This window comes from Nycticebus coucang, chromosome 5 (genome assembly GCF_027406575.1).
Source record: "Nycticebus coucang isolate mNycCou1 chromosome 5, mNycCou1.pri, whole genome shotgun sequence".
Lineage (NCBI taxonomy): Eukaryota > Metazoa > Chordata > Mammalia > Primates > Lorisidae > Nycticebus > Nycticebus coucang.
Genome location: NC_069784.1, coordinates 114,919,947 through 114,933,400, shown reverse-complemented (window position 1 = coordinate 114,933,400; position 13,454 = coordinate 114,919,947). Strand labels below are relative to the sequence as shown.

At 39.8% G+C, this 13,454-nt stretch overlaps 1 pseudogene; it reads left to right on the top strand.

The window, feature by feature from the left end:
* Nucleotides 1–4,388: 4,388 nt before the first annotated feature.
* LOC128585576 (ribosomal biogenesis factor-like) lies at nt 4,389–4,762 on the top strand (annotated as a pseudogene).
* Nucleotides 4,763–13,454: the final 8,692 nt, after the last annotated feature.

Below are 13,454 nucleotides of genomic sequence, written 5' to 3'. Positions count from 1 at the left end.
GGCGACAAAATGAGACTCTGTTTCTAAAAAAAATTAAATTTAAATAAAATTAAGTAAAAATTAAACTTAAAAATGTAAATCACTAGAGACTAGTATAATCTCTCTCCTCCCCTCCCTAACCCCTTCCTGGCCTCTAATACTCACAATTCTACTCTCTACTTCCATGAGCTAGGAAAGCTCATATATGAATGAGAACATGCAGCATTTATCTTTCTGAGCCTGATTTATTTTACTTAACATAATGTCCTCCAGGCTCATCCATGTTCCCCAAGATGACAAGATTTTATTATTTTTTATTATTTTTTAATTATCGTACATAGGAAGAGACAGTGTCTCTACTATGCCACTGTGTATATATGCTACATTTTCCTTATAAATTCATCTGTTGATGGACACTTAAGTTGAGTCCATATCTTAACTATAGATGTGCACCACTGTGCCTAGGTGATTTTTAATTTTCCTTTCCTTTCCTTCTTCTTCTTTTTTTCTTTTTTTAGAGAGATAGAGTCTAACTATGTTGCCCGGGCTGGTCTCAGACTCCTGGTCTCAAGTGATCATCCCACCTCAGCTTCCCAAAGAGAGATTGATTAACAGATACAAAATTACAGCTAGATAGGAGGAAACCATTCTAGTGTTCTATAGCACTGCAGGATGTCTAAAGTTAACAATAATTTATTGTATGTTTTCAAATAGCTAAAAGAGAGCATTTTGAATGTTCCCAACACAAAGAAATGATAAACACTTGAGGTAATGGATATGCCAGTTACCTTGATTTGATCATAACACATTGTGTGCAGAATAGAAATATCACTCTGTATCCCATAAATATGCATAATTATTATGTATCAATTAAAAATTCAAAAAAATAATTTTTTTTGAGACAGAGTCTCACTATGTCTCACTTGGTAGAGTGCTGTGGTGTCACAGCTCACAGCAACCTCAAACTCTTGGGCTTAAGTGATTCTCTTACCTCACTCTCCCAAGTAGCTGGGACTATACGTGCCTGCCACAATGCCTGGCTATTTTTTTGCTGTAATTGTCATTGTTGTTTGGCAGGCCCGGGCTGGGTTCGAACCCTCCAGCTCAGTTGTGTGTGGTTGGCACCCTAGCCACTGAGCTACAGGCGCTGAGTCAAAAAAAATTATTTTTAAAAAGAATTCTAAATGATAAAAAGGATTATCTTATAGTCTTAATCACAGCATTTTATTTTTCATGGTAGTGAATAAAATAACAATGCCTCTTATAATCAATGGTATGTTAGATTTGGTGAAGTATTAATTATTAATAATTGAACATAGAAAGAATCTATAGGCTGGGCACGGTGGCTCATGCCTGTAATCCTAGCACCCTGGGAGGCCAAGGCTGGTGGATTACTTGAGTTTAAGAGTCTGAGATCACCACCCTGAGCAAAAGCAAGACCCCAGGTGTTGTGGTGGGCGCCTGTAGTCCCAGCTGCTCAAGAGGCTGAGGCAAAAGGACAGCTTGAGCCCGAGAGTATGAGGTTGCTGTGAGCTATGACGCCACAGCACTCTACCCAGGGCAACAAAGTGAGACTATCTCAAATAAAAAGATAAAAAAGGAATCTATGCTTACTTTTAAAAAATTCGTTATTGTTGGGCGGTGCCTATGGCTCAAAGGAGTAGGGTGCCAGTCCCATATGCCAGAGGTGGTGGGTTCAAGCCCAGCCCCAGCCAGAAACTGGAAAAAAAAAAAACCCTCATTATTGTTTAGCTTTGTTTATCTGAGAGAATAACTGTGTGTGTGTAGTTAAAGAATTTGGCAACATATTACCAAATTGTCTAACATATTGTCAGATGCTAATCAAAGAACACCAATGCCTGCTTCCCCCGAGGTGTGTACTGAGGCTGTCCTATTCTCCATCATTACCGTATACTGAAGATCTTTTCTTCCTTGGCCAATTTATTATTTGAAAAATTACATTTAATTTTTGTTTTAGTTTACATCTAAGCCTAAAAGATGACTTTGAACATCTTATTTTTATTGTTTTTCTCTGTCTCTGTCCTTGCCAATTAAAAACATTCAGACATTATCTCTTTTTGTCAATTTATGAGAGCTGTGTGTACATTAGGAATAGTACTTTTGTCATATATACATTGCATTAGGTCATATGTACGTTGTATACATTAGGAACAGTACTTGTTGTCATATATATGTTATTTTTTTAAGTTTGTCGTTTATTTTTTAGCTTTATGGTTGTCTATATAAATATTTTAAGTTCTCTCTCTCTCTACATGTGTTAACTTGGTGGCAGGATCCTCTTTATTAAGTCTCTTCATCACCGTTGCTAGCAGTAATCCTCTGGAAAACCATAAAAAGCCATGAACTTCATCACAGACATTAAAATAAAGGAGCAGCTGGGAGAGCATGATCTACTTAGCAGTGGCTGAGGCACAACAGAGCATGGGGTTGAGAGCATTGAAGCAGATGTGGACAAGTCCTGGGAAGAAGAGAGAGGAGATTACTGAGGACAAAACTTTGAAAAGTCCTCTCTAGGGTATGAAACTGACAAAACATTCCCATTCTTTAGAATGCTCTGTACTTTGGCCCCATCCGTGGCCCAAGACTTCCTTTCTTAAAGGCCCTGCGACAGGCCACAAGAGTGTCCATAAATGATTTGGAACTGGGAGGATTCCAATTCTGACGTGCAACAGTGAAGGGGGCTGTCTTCTTAGAGTTCTGGGTTGACATGAAGGATAAATTCTCCCATAGACACATTATTCACGGTGATGAGTTTGGCTAGTTAGAATTTTACTGGGGATAAAGACAAGTACACAGGCAATTACAAATTACTTTTAGTGTCCAACATCTGAATGTCATTCTGATTTTGTAGAAATTTCCAGGAAAGTTATAAAAAGAACCCGACATAATATTATAGACCTGAAAGCATGATATTTTTCCTCTTCATTTGTTAACAGTTAGAAGGGCCTGGAACTTAAGCTTCACCAAGCAAATGTATCCATATGGGACTCTGATTCTGCACCAAGTGCCAAAAAGAATAAAGGTGCATAGGTCCGAGATGAGAATGCTTCTGTCACCACTTACACTCAACAGTGTCCTAACTAAAAGACCTAGCCAGCATAATGAAACAAGAAAAAAAGTACAAGGATTAGGAAAGGAATGCGCAAAACAGTTATTACTTACAGATGATAGATAATTATCAACTTGAAAAAGATCAAAAGAATCCACACATAAATTCTAAGAACTAATAAGAGTTTGGCAAAATACTAATATCAATATAAAAAGAAAATTGCACTGATATTCAACAGCAGAAATTTTTTAACACTATAAAATAATATAAAGCACTTAGGAATAAATGTAAGAAAAGATGTGCAGGTCCTTTTACAGAATTACTAGTCTTTATTGAAGAACTTTAAGAATATCCAGGTATATAGGCTGGGCAAGGTGGCTCACACCTGTTATCCTAGCACTCTGGGAAGCCAAGGCTGGTGGATCGCCTGAGCTCACAAGTTCGAGACCAGCCTGAGGAAGAGCGAGACTCTGTCTCTAAAAAGTAGTCAGGTGTTGCCGTGGGCACCTGTAGTCCCAGCTACTTGGGAGGCTGAGGCAAGAGGATCATTTGAGTCCAAGAGTTTGAGGTTGCTGTGAGCTATGATGCCACAGCACTCTACTGAGGGTGAAAAAATGTGACTCCATCTAAAAAAAAAGAAAGAAAGAAAGAAAGAATATCCAATTATAGGGAGAGATGGACCTCTTTTGTGTGGGAAAAAAGAAAAACACTGGATAGAAAGAAGTTCTACCAAAATTCCCAGTAGGTTTTTGCATGGAAGACAAATGGTTGAATTTAAATTTTATTTGAAAAAGCAAAGGCCAGGGAGAGGTAAAGCATCCTTAAGGCAGGACCAAACAAGGTGACAGGTAATACTAGAAGTACAAAATTACTATCAAGCTAAGGTGGTTAGGACAATGTGGGACAGGCAAGGATAGACCAAAAAAACAAACAAACAAAAAAGAAAAACAAAGGGATAGAATCTAGAACCATAACAGACCCTCACATAAATGGAAATCTAATATAGGACAGAGTTGTCATTATGGATCAGTGTGCAAAGGTGCTGGTTCTTCTTCTCATCAAGTCATGGCAAGACAATTGGATGTGTATATGGAAAAAATAAAAATGGATCCCCACTTCACATCTAAAAAACAAACCAAAACAAAACTCCCAACTATATCAATATAAAGGCTTTGTGAAAGATAGAAAATGTTAAATCTTTCAATAAAAATAGAAATGATCTCAGAAGAAAGATTTCTTAAATAAGACTCCAAAATCAGAAAACATATGGAAATTTACTATATTAAAATGGAGAAATTCTGTCCAGGATGATGTGCCCTGGACGTGGATGTCAGGGACAATGGCCAAGAACAAATTAAGAGGCGGAAGTCCAGGAATGTTTTTCACATAGCCAGTGAAACAAAACAAAACACACACACACACTCAAAAAACCTACAAAGCTTTAAGGCTAGAAACAAAGCTAAACCAGTTACCACTAATCTCAAGAAGATAAACATTATGAATGATGAGAAACTTAACAGCATGAATAAAGCTTTTGTAAATATACAAAAGGAACGTGCACAGTTCTCCAAAGGCCTTTCTCTTGAACCTGTTTTGAAGGAATTGATTCCTCAGCAGTGTCATGAAAGCAAACCAGTTAATGTTGAGGAAGCTACAAGATTAATGGCTCAGTTGCAATACAGTAGTGATGCATCTAATTCCCCCCAAAGATGAATAAATTAAATATTTTATACAAAAAAAAATAAAGAAAGAAATTCTGTTCAACAAAAAATACCATTAAGAAATCAAAAGATAATCCAGCTTGGGAGAATAGATTTGGAAGATATATGCTGACAAAGGGCTCCTATCCAACGTGTATAAAGAACTCTTACAAATCAATCAGGAAAAGACAGACAACTCAATAGGAAAGTGGTAAGCGACCTAACAGTTATCCCACAAGAGAGCAAATAGGTATGGCTTATAGACATACAGAAAAAAAAAAAAAAATCAAACTCAGAAGCAATCAGGGAAATCTGCTGAGCTACTCTGTTGTTCCTCCTGGTTTGACAAAATTAACAAACTGAGCATTGCTCAGTGTTGATGGAGATGTGGGGCAATGAGAATCATTATTACTGCTAGAGGGAGTGGAAATTATCACAGGTGTTTTAGGAAATAACTTGCCATTACCCGGCAAAGTTAAATATGCACATTATCTCTTATTAGAGATTCTACTTTTGATATAGACGCCAATAAATTATTTAACACATATCCTGGGGGGCATGTATTTATAATTAGCAGCACTGTTGGCTCTAGGGGGGGCCCTTACTTCATTAACAGTGGGAAGGACAAATTAGTTCTGGCATATTATGTACAATAAAGCAGTGAAAGTGAACAAACTCTAGCTATTTCACACCAACATGTGAAAACATAGTGAGCCCCAAGAGCGTGTCACAGAGGAATACACACAGTGTGACTTCATTTATGTCAAGTACAAAACCGGACAACACCAACCACGCTGTATTTCTGGGGGCACAAACGTGTGACACAGTGACACCATGAAATCCGGGATCTTAGATCTCTCTGAGACAAGAGCAATGAGAGACAGGTAATCAGAGGAGCCCGCAGGGGATTCAAAATCACAGCTCAGCCATCTCTATGGAGAGCCTCACTTTGTTACGCTTTAAACTGCACACAAATGCTAAACATATGTGATTGTTATTGGGGGGGCACATCTTAATAAAGTGAAGGAGAAGGGGACAGTTCAGAATTTATTCCTGTGTAATACCATGGCAGTGACACCAGCGTCTAGCGGTGGCAGTAGCCAGCTGTGGACAGGGTGTGAGGTGGCTGGCTAACTCACCACCACACTGGAGATGTGGCCTTGACTGGACCTCCGTGGCTTGGTATTCTTTGGATTTGGCTGGTTTTCTAAACCCAGTTTTTCAGCCTTTACGTTAAAATTCTGTAAACTACCAAACCCCCTTTCCCCAAATTGTCTTTTCTGCTTAAGTTTATCAGAGTTGGTTGCTATCGTTTATAGTCCAGAGAAAAAATTATGATAATTGCCAAGAAGGAAAGTAAGCAGTGCTACAGAGGCACAGGGGACGGGCACCTAACCAAGATTTGGGGCACAGGGTATTTCCACAGGTCCATTATATATAAGCCCTGACCCAAACGAGGAGCAGAAGAGAGCCAGGTGAGGGGATGGAAGGGCCAGGGTTCTGGGCTCCCCAGTGGCTGCCCAGCTGCAGTTCCATTTACCCTCAGCCCTTCCCCTCCATTAGATACCTCTTTTCTTTAAATACCCAAGACAAACCTTCTGTTTTATTGTATCTCACGGCAGCCTTTGATATCGTGGGCCACCCTTTCCTTGAAATCATATTCCTTTCGTTTGTCCATGCCACATTTGTTGTCTTCCTATTTTCCACCTACTTCACGAATCTTCTTGCTAGCCCTCTTCTCTGCTCAAACACAGAACATTAGAGTAACCTCACCCCTCAATCCTAGCCCTCTTTTTCTCCTTTCTCTATCTCTCTTTCTCCCTATGGCCTCCCTCCCCAACTCCCTATCCCCTCCTCTGTAGGTGATCACATCCACTCTCAGCCCCTTTGGGGCTATCACCATGCTGGCCACACTCCAGTTCAGGCATCTCCTGCAGGAGCAAGTAGTTTAAGAGACAAAAAGGAAGAAACCATGACAGTCTTGTTAGATGCCCAGTGCTCAGTATAGTGCCCAGCACATAGAGGTTATTAAATGAATGTATATACACATGAATGGTTACGAATGACTGAGTGAACCATTACCTTAATACTTACATTACCCCAAAGTATCTGAAAACATCTATCTTTATGTTCCTAGTTTATATGTATGCTCTGTTTTATATTTAAACCTTAACTTTCCATTTACTATAGAAAGAAAAAGCTATCTCTAAACTTCTTAAATGAAGTTGAAGTTTAAACAAAGAATTGCATTTTGTGAGCCCACTCCAAGAGACACACAGACCTAATAATTTAGTGGTTGAAAGAAAAAGCAATTTTCTCTTAGAACTAAGTAGCGGATTCAAGAACCAAACAGAATGGACTGCATCTCCTTTATCTCAAATGGCTTTGACCTAGGGCCAGGTATGGAAATCAGAGGGAAATGGGCAATTACAGCTTGAATCAAACACACATGACCAACTTGCAAGAACTTGGGACTCTGAGGGGCAAGCAACAGGGTAGAATAGGGTGGTGGCACATTGGCTTGAGAGGCCCCAAAGCAAAGAATGGAAGGAGATGGGCAGGGCCCAGGCAGAGGCTCCTGGGGGTCTCCACTGTGTGGTGGGGAAAGGCTTCCTGCTTCCTGGAGGCAATGGCAGAGGAAGGTTCCTGGCAGAGAGGATATTAGTAATAGGAGAGGACTTCGTGGGCAAGGGGTAGTGGTTATTCATTTGTAGGTATGTATATTATTAAGTCAAACATCTATACGCCAGAGAATGTTTGTACATATAGCCATTTTTAATATTTTATACTAAGTATTTTAATTTAAAATGTTTTATAAACTAATTTAACAGGTACTATGTTAAGTCTTAGAGCTGCAAAAAATGAAAAGACATGGGTGACCTTCAGAATCGCTTGTGGAATAAAAACCACATCTCACAAACGTTAGTATTTCACAAGGGTTATAGAGTAGACAATTTGATTCTGAGGACTTTGGTAAGTGCCTGATTTAAAGAATGAAAGAGTTATAAATTTTTCATTGGAAAGTGATCCACGTATATTAAATATCACATGAAGAAATGACTAAGTTGACGTTTGTCATAAAAATTCAATTTCTTGACCTTCCTATATAAAACTATTCATATCTTCGTTGAGGTGAAGTCTTTTTCTTTCTACACAGAGGTTTTAATAATGTGGATTCCTCGGATGAAAATTTAAATTGATTGGTAACTACAATTGATTTCTCTGTGATGTCGATAGCTTAATTTAAAAAATTGAAAGGCAAAATGCAGATTTATAGCATTTACACCTTACAAAAATGTCAACTCTTCACTTGAAAATAATAAACAAAATTAAAAGTAAATAACCAAAAAAGTATATGATGAGTTAAAACAATTTGCAAAATACATGACAAAGGTTTAATATCCCTTATAATGGGGTATTTTGTGGACAAGAAAAAGAGCAACACCAGAGATAAATGCACAACAAGAGACACATCTGAGAAGAAATACAAGTGACCAATAAATCTAATGGAAAAGTGTTCAGTCACATCCCAAAGTGGGGGGAGGGGAAGATCAGGGAGGACCCCACTGATGTTCTGTTTTGTGTATTTATGCGGGATGACAGAACATACAAACACAACGGGGGGGGGGTGTCAGTCCCCGACCCCCTGCTTTGGGACCTGACTATTAAGCCTCAGGTTCAAAGCTGATTTCTCCTAAAAGTGGTCCTCTTCCAGAGTGCCCTGGAATTATACCACCACCAGCCCTGGAGCCAGAATCTTGTAGTCTCCCATGTTCCCAGTAACCCAATTTTTCACCAAGTTCTGTCTCCATAATGTTCGCAGATCCATTCTCCTTGTAGCTTCACTGAAACATCTTGGTCTAAGCCAGCACCATCTTTCTCCCAGACCTTGCATTCGTGTCAGGACGAGGCTGCTCCTGTCCACCTTGCCCCCCTCAAATATTTTCCAACCTGAAGTTACAGTGACTCTTTTTCAAAACACGAATCTTATTATATGACTCTCTTGCTTAAACGATTTCAAGGACTTCCTATGGTGTTTTACATAAAGATCAAAGACCTTTAACAGGTATCACCAGTGGAATGTATGAATATATAACACTCCTCAAAATGAACTCACCATGAACCACTAGGCCCTGTGTCAGGGGCGCCTTCTCCCTTTCCAGCACCGTCAGGGCACCTGCTGCATACCGTCCACATCAGCATTCTTTCTGTTCCTTGAACATGCACAGTGCCTTTGCATGTGCGTTCCCTCTTTCTGGAACTCTCTCTACTCCTACACTAACCTGCAGCTCTACTCCCTCGTTCAGCCAATTACTATATCACTCAGTCACCATTTCTTTCAGTGAAGCTTTCTCTGACTTCTTAGATTCTAACTAAATTAATATTGTGTCAATCTCTGTTTATATACTCATTGCCCTGATTCTTCATCATAGTACTTATCACAGTGGTAAATTTACATTTATTTGTGATCCTTTGACTAATACCTGTCTCTTCAACCAGTATGTAAGCTCCATGAGGCAAGAACCAAAGCTGTTTTTGTTTGTCATTATACAAGAAACATTGTGGGATACACAAATAAACAGTGAATGAATATCACCAGTAACCAAAGAAATACAAATTATAACATTTGTTCCCTTTTCAGATTGTAAAAAAATTAACAGAATTGAGAACAGCCTTCCTTTTCTGGAAGGCAATTTGTACACACACACACACACACACACACACACACACACACACACATTTCTTTAGGAATATGACCAAACCAAATCATCAGAGAAATAGCTAAAGATGTTCAATGTCCCTTAATTGATTAAACACACCGTGGAACCTCCACATAATAGGTTATCCAATTCAAATAATGTCAGTTTCTCTGTGGATATAGAAAGATCTCCATAATATGTTTTTTCCATGATACATTTTATGTGAGAAAAGCATGTATTAATAGAATGTACGTTGTGATGAGATTTTGATAGAAATATGTGTTCCTCTTTTTATGGTATATAAATGTATAGAAAAAATCTGAAAGGAGAGTAACAAAATGTTAATGATACTCATCTCTGGGTGTTAAGATTATGGATTATTTTTTTCAGACAATACAATGCACACATATTACATTCATAATCAGAGAAATACATGTTTTTCTAATATGAAAAAAATCTAAAAATGTGTCTTTTTGCAAGTCTGTATTAAATACATTTTGTTCCACACAACTCTATTTGAACTTTATTTGGAATGGAAATTTAGAGGTAATCTGCCTCCCAACACAGAATAAAGCATTCTTCTTCCTGGCAACCGGGAAGGCAGTCTCTGGTCCTATAAACTGAGATGTTCTGCTTCTTTTGTAAAGGACTCTTTTTTCTTTAACAACTCTAATTTTTAGAATGTTCTTCCTTTTATTGATTCAAAATCCATTACCATATAATAAGAATTTTTCATCACATGATCTAATGCCTAGAGCATAGCAGAGAATTAAATACTTACTGAATGAGTTATACATTCTTCAAGATTATAATTTTCCCCAGTAGGTTTATTTTAGGATTCAACAAAACTCCCCAACTCTCTAAATTATCTTAATCTATCATGTTTCCAGACAAAACACATTTGGTTCTTTCTACTCTGAAATTCTTTAGTCATTAACGCCCCTCTTTAAAGATTCGCCATACTCCAGATGTGAACTGATTGGTAAGAGAAGAGATAGGCTACTATACGATTTTTTAAATTATTATCATCTAAATTTTCAATGGCTTCTAAAATAAACCTGCGATATTGTAAGTCCATATTAAGTATGGCAAATTAATACTCATTCAGAAGTCTTCTTTTGTAGAAACTATTCTCAGTAAAATTTCTTCTACTATGAGCTGACGTAATAGATTTTAAAAAAATTAATTAACTTAATTGAAGCAAAATTTGCATATGATAAAACTAACAAACTTAATTTTATGATAAAATTAAACTTGATCTATTTTTTCCCATGAAGCCCATTAAAATATGTCAAAATGAACTGTTATAACATCCTTACAAGAAGTGAAAATCAACTGCAAGTTAGTGAACATTTTCATTCCATACATTAAAGAAAGTCTTTTGCAATACTGGATATTGATAATGAACTGATTATTTCAAAGGTTAAAAAGACAGTATATTGGGCGGCGCCTGTGGCTCAGTCGGTGGGGCGCCGGCCCCATATGCCGAGGGTGGCGGGTTCGAACCCAGCCCCGGCAAAACTGCAACAAAAAATAAAAATAGCCGGGCGTTGTGGCGGGCGCCTGTAGTCCCAGCTACTCGGGAGGCTGAGGCAAGAGAATCGCGTAAGCCCAAGAGTTGGAGGTTGCTGTGAGCTGTGTGAGGCCACGGCACTCTACCGAGAGCGATAAAGTGAGACTCTGTCTCTACAAAAAAAAAAAAAAAAAAAGACAGTATATTCATACTCCATTCAGTAAACTGTGAAGAACAACGTGCTGGAAAGAGGTGATGCTGTTGAGATCATTATTTCACTTTCTGAGATGGAGGCTGCTGCTGTTCTTGCCACTGGAGTGTCCGCACTTCTACCCCATTCTTTTTCTGGTGACTCCTCCCCTCTTCGGCCTTTATGCAGGTCACAACTGTGTGCCGCAATCTGGGTTCCCCACGGGTGGCCTGGGGCTGCCCCAGCAGATCCCAAGATAGTGTCCTCCTTGGACTCCCTATTACAGGTTATTTGCTCCCGTTTCCCAAATGCAGACTCAGGTTGCTTATGAGACCCTCGAACCTTCTGCTGCCTGTTCCTGCTCCTCTATGTTAGGCAGTGAGAGCTTTGGAGTCAAAGTCTGGAACAACTAGTCGTGTTCCACACCCTTGGGAGCTGAGGGAGGAGAGCAGGTGCACTGTGATGGATCCCCGTGTACAGAAGCCTGACAACCCAGCCCAGCAGGACCAACGGCCTAGCTCTGGTGATTGAAACAGTGGGAGGAAGGTAACTGAGCTACACTCAGGGGAGAAGGAAGGTAACTGAGCTACAGTCAGGGAGAAGGAAGGTAACTGAGCTACAGTCAGGGAAAAGGAAGGTAACTGAGCTACAGTCAGGGAGAAGGAATATAACTGAGTTACAGTCAGGGAGAAGAAAGGTAACTGAGCTACAGTTAGGGAGAAGGAAGGTAACTGAGCTACAGTCAGGGAAAAGGAATATAACTGAGTTACAGTCAGGGAGAAGAAAGGTAACTGAGCTACAGTTAGGGAGAAGGAAGGTAACTGAGCTACAGTCAGGGAGAAGGAATATAACTGAGTTACAGTCAGGGAGAAGAAAGGTAACTGAGCTACAGTTAGGGAGAAGGAAGGTAACTGAGCTACAGTCAGGGAAAAGGAATATAACTGAGTTACAGTCAGGGAGAAGAAAGGTAACTGAGCTACAGTCAGGGAGAAGGAAGGTAACTGAGCTACAGTCAGGGAGAAGGAAGGTAACTGAGCTACAGTCAGGGAGAAGGAATATAACTGAGTTACAGTCAGGGAAAAGGAAGGTAAACGAGCTACAGTCAGAGAGAAAGAAGGTAAATGGGCTAAAGTCAGGGAGAAGGGAGGTAACTATGTTACAGTCAGGGAGAAGGAAGGTAACTGAGTTATAGTCAGGGAAAAGGAAGGTAACTGAGTTACAGTCAGGGAGAAGGAAGGTAATTGAGTTACAGTCAGGGAAAAGGAAGGTAAATGAACTACAGTCAGGGCGAAGGAAGATAACTGAGCTACAGTCAGGGAAAAGGAAAGTAACAGAGCTACAGTCAGGGAGAAGGAAGGTAACTGAGCTACACTCAGGTAGAAGGAAGGTAACTAACCTACAATCAGGGAAAAGGAAGGTAACTGAGCTACACCCAGGGACAAGGAAGGTAACTGAGCTACAGCCATGGAGAAGGATGATAACTGAGCTACACTCAGGTAGAAGGAAGGTAACTGGGCTACAGTCAGGGAGAAGGAAGGTAACCGAGCTACAGTCAGGGAGAAGGAAGGTAACTGAGCTATAGCCAGGGAGGAGGAAGGTAACAGAGCTAAAGTCAGGGAGAAGGAAGGTAAGTGAGCTATAGTCAGGTAGAGGGAAGGTAACTGAGGTACATTCAGGGAGAAGGAAGGTAACTGAGCTACAGTCAGGGAGAAGGTAGGTAACTTCATTACGGTCATGGAGAAGGAAGATAACTGCGTTATAGTCAAGGAAAAGGAAGGTAACTGAGTTACAGTCAGGGAGAAGGAACATAACTGCATTACGGTCATGGAGAAGGAAGGTAACTACGTTAAGGTCAAGGAGAAGGAAGGTAACTGAGTTACAGGCAGGGAGAAGGAAGGTAAATGAGCTGCACTCAGGGAGAAGGAAGGTAACTGAGCTACAGCCAGGGAGAAGGAAGGTAACTGAGCTAGAATCAGAAAGAAAGAAGGTAACTGAGCTACAGTCAGGTAGAAGGAAGGTAACTGAGTTACAGCCAGGGAGAAGGAAGATAACAGAGTTACAGTCAGGGAGAAGGAAGGTAACTGAGCTACACTCAGGGAGAAGGAAGGTAACTTAGCTACAGCCAGGGAGAAGGAAGGTAATTGAGCTAGAATCAGAAAGAAAGAAGGTAACTGAGCTACAGTCAGGTAGAAGGAAGGTAACTGATCTAGAGTCAGAAAGAAGGAAAGTAACTGAGCTACAGCCAGGGAGAAGGAAGGTAACTGAGCTACAGCCAGGGAGAAGAAAGGTAACTGAGCCACGG